We start from the raw sequence: 4,439 nt of genomic DNA, 5'->3' as shown, positions 1-4,439 counted from the left end.
CCATATGCTGCCCCATAAGTCCTGATGACATACACCACCTGAATTCATTCTACCAAACTACAGTGGGGCCTTTTGTGATGTAACCTACATGTGTTTCTAATGGTAGAAAGTCGAGTTAACTGTAGTGGTGTTGTTTTAAAGCTGTTTTGCCAGTCATCCAAGGCCTTTTTTTCAGTACTGCTTATCCTCATATCTCTTTCTGAGTCTTTTAAACCCCAGTTGCTTTGATTTACTTCTAGTAGACAGTTCAATAACCCAAATAACCAAAAACCATCACAAATATGCAGGCTACATGTGCTCTCTGCCCATTTAAGTGACATTCTTTTTGGTAAAGAGCCAATTAACTGTAATTACAATGTAATGAATGTGTATGGACAATGTAACAACTCATGAGACAGAGTAACCTGTCTCAAATTACTGTTACATTTGCTTGTAACATTGTTCACCAGGAGGAGTAATTATCAGGAAGCATCTGCAATTCACAGCTTACATGGTAAAACACCCCATAGTGTAATTACAATGTAATTAATGTATTTGAGTACAATTTAAACACATAAAGCAGAGTAACCTCTCTACATACTGTTCCAGCCTAGGAAAAACTGAAAACCTTCACGAACATCCTATTATGTACTTTTTAACTGCAGGTGACACTTTTTAAATAAATTGTAAGTATAATGTAATAAATGTTTCAGGAGAACTATTTATAATATTGTGATATTCTGAATATAATATATAATGTTTCTTTATATCTGTATTAAATGTATCTTTGTATCTGTATTAAATGTATCTAACCACTTAAACGAGAGTAACCTGTCTGTAATCACTGTTATTTACCCTCTCATTTCCAGACACTCTAAGACATAATTTAACTCAAAACAGAGTAACTTGCCTTTAATTATTGTTACACTCTCTTATTCACTTATACTTTCAGTTTGCCTCTGAATTCACAGTAATCCTCTCACTCAGAGAGCAACGAGGCTTATGGGGGTCCCGTAGTCTCCCGGCCACAGATGGCTGTGGCATCGGCGATAGCACCACTTGGGAGCATCCATAATTGAAGTTAACGACAGACAATCTGATGTGAAATATTCATAAATGCACACACACACAAAGATTTTGCATGGAGCTGTATGTTTCTGATGACACTCATGGATTCCTGCTCACTACTTGAGCCTCGCTCATTCTCCCCAGCTGTGGCCTAATCATGCTAATCTCATACTCATCAAAATAACAAACACTTCCTCTCCTCTGTCTGCTCAAACATCTTTATCTCTCTATCTAAATGATATTCTTATAAAAAGATCAGCTGTAATGATTCTGTTTGGTGAATATAGGCCATTTTCTTCACTGGAATCACTGTAAGTCAGCAGCTCTGAATTATTGTGTAGATCTCTACAACAATTACAATAACTAGATAGGGTTAATTACCTACAGCACAGATGCAACAGATGACCGTCATGTTAAATTCACTGAAAGAAAATGGTGAAAAATATTGTAAACCTTGTCTGTTTTAGCCCAAATGTGAAAAATGGTGTAATAATTATACATAATTGCATAATTAAGGATTTATTTTTAGTTTAAATGTTTATCATTTTATATAAAGTGTCCTGTGTTAGCATCAGTATCTGTCGTGTGACCATTTTCCTGACTTCATGTATGTAACTATTGACACAATTCTTAAAAATGAAAAGAAAAACAAAGCAGCCAGGAATCATAAGTGGCCCTCCAGTAAAACAGTTGTCTAATTAAACCTGTACTGTGTGAATCCAGCTACTTTAAGATGCACTCATTACTGACACTGGCATTCAACTGCACTCACACACAGCTTGTGTAATCTCCATAGAAAAACACTGGCAATTGAATGAGACGCTCTAGAGCAGCTGCACATGAGCCTAAGGCCAACATTCCCAATACCAAACACTGGCTAGAAGGGCCACCCCCACTCAGTATTGGGCTGTAGAGCAGTGGAACTGCGTTCTCTGGAGTGATGGAGCTCCATCCAATAGGTTTGGGATAAGCTAGAGTGACGTTTGTGATCCAGATCCAGAATCCAACATTAGTACCTGACCTCACTAATGCTGTTGTGACTGAATGCAATCAAATCCTCACAGCAGTGTTCCAACATCTAGAGCATTCAGCATCATCTGGATGAGCAGGTGTGTACAAATGTTTGGACATGTATTATCCATTCATAGGATTTTACTTACCTTTGGGTTTATATTTATGTTTTTGTTTGTATACTGATATTTTTCAGTGAATGAACTGAGCACCACCAACATTGACACCTACCACTATTTCAGCCAGGTGGCAGCATTAGCTCTAGATCCTCTGTGAAACATGCCCCTGTGGTTGACAACGTCACATCACACACCATTAGAGAAAGTGATAGTGCCAAGTTAAGTCTGGATTTCTTGTAAAATGGGTCAACATTTGCTCTTACTTGAAAGGAACTGATTCCATGTCAGTTGTTAGTGGTCTGGGGTCAAGCTGAAGTTTGCTTTGCTGGGTTTACTCTGCAGCCAGTTCAGAAGTTAGATTCCTCACAGATCACAGGCTGTTTGACACACAGATCGCCTTTATTTCTGTAATGCAACTGGTATAGAGTGCAGCTGAACTGTGACCTTTAGCAGAGGAACGAGTGACTGGCTACTGGCAGGATGAAGCAGAGGATCGTGGGTGGACAGATTAAAGAACAGATTTGTGTGTTTAACTCATCAGAAGGCAAGAGAGTGTATCTGAATGCCTACTCTCCTCTCTTACATGTGTGTGTTTGTTTGTGTATATATATATATATATATATATATATATATATATATATATATATATATATAGGCAGCTTTAAAGGGGAAGGCAAAAATGTGCTACATGTTCATTGTAAGTTAATGTGAAAACATTTTATTCCAAGCAATTTTGGAGCATTTTTATTAGTCAATTCACCATTTTCACTCATTGTAAAGGGCAGCAGTTGTGCTCAAATGAGATTAAAATATGAATTGAAAAAATGTAGATACTTCTTTTTTTTGGACACCCGTGATACACAAACAGTACATCCATGTATGTGTGTGTGTGTGTGTGTGTTTCCTCGATGATGGCCATGTCCCTTGACACAATTTATACTGCTTCGCTACCAGTGCTTAAGTTTTAACTACTTAATATTTCACCAGTTTACATTCTCTTTTAAAGCAGCTTAAAACAAGCTCACATATGTAGGCTAATGAAATACCCACAGACAATAAACAGTGCTGTGTGGACAAAACACACACACACACATTCCTAACACATGCTGTTAAAGACCTTATAATGCCACTCATGACTCCAGGAGACCAGAGAGTCACAAAGAGAATGTGCCCTTACCCACACAAACTCTTAGAGTTAATATTATATTAGTAGCCTTTGGCAGACCTAAAGGAAGCTGTCCATCAGCAACACACAATCAGAACAAACAGACTCCGCTGAATATATTAAATACTGGTGAAATGTGACATCTCTAAAGATGGTGATGGCTGCTTCATTGTCTCTGTGGTATGCTATCCATGTGTGTGTATGAGAGAGAGAAAGAGACAGGGCATGTACCATGAAAACTGTGTTAAAGCATGTATGTCTGGGTTCACTGGACTGTAAAATCCAGACACTGTATTAAATAATTCACATTCAGATCTTGCTGGCTGGTGGAAAATAGTTAGAAGGGTCGTCCTGGATTGCAGCTTTCAGAAATGGTCCCATTCACACAAATCTGAAACTAATTTAAGTTACCTCTGTGCTGAATCTTGAAGGCAGTTTAGGCCTAATAAAGCGCTTAAGGTCTGTGCAGCAGCCACAGCTCTTTAACTCGCCTCAGACAGTAATTAAAAGTAGTGCATGACACAGTAAAGTTACTGCTTCATTTAAACTTCAGTCCACTTTAAACTGCTCTTTCCTGTAGGTGCCTCACACCCTCACACAAACCTGTATAGCGAGTCGGGTCTAGGGTGCTGGAGCTGAAAAGGCTTCTTAACTCGTCTGCAGTTGAAGAAGCAGTAAAAAGACTAAATGGATTATAAAAGTAAAAGGAATGATTCTTTTGTTTTAGAATGAAACAGCCAAAATGTAACTTGACACACCTACAAATTCTAAGTTTAAGTCTGTTCACTTGTTTGAACAAGCCTGCGAGCACTGTCTGCTGTGAGATTTGTTGGCTGGGGAGAGGGAGAGAGAGAGAGAGAGAGAGAGAGTATAAGGATAAGGGAGTGAGAGCAGAGGTGATACAGAGAGAGGAGAGAGAAGGAGAGGCAGAAAGAGATAGAAAGACAGAGAAGGTAAAAGAGTGAGAGAGGCAGTAAGAGTGTGTGGATGTTGGGGGGTGAAACAGCCAGAGTGGTTGTTAGAGAGAGAGAGAGAGAGAGAGAGAGAGAGAGAGAGAGAGAGCTAAGTTGGAGTTATTTTGTGCTATAGATGAAGGG

Source organism: Colossoma macropomum, unplaced genomic scaffold (genome assembly GCF_904425465.1).
Source record: "Colossoma macropomum unplaced genomic scaffold, Colossoma_macropomum, whole genome shotgun sequence".
Taxonomy (NCBI): domain Eukaryota; kingdom Metazoa; phylum Chordata; class Actinopteri; order Characiformes; family Serrasalmidae; genus Colossoma; species Colossoma macropomum.
Note: the sequence above shows the minus strand (reverse complement) of the source record.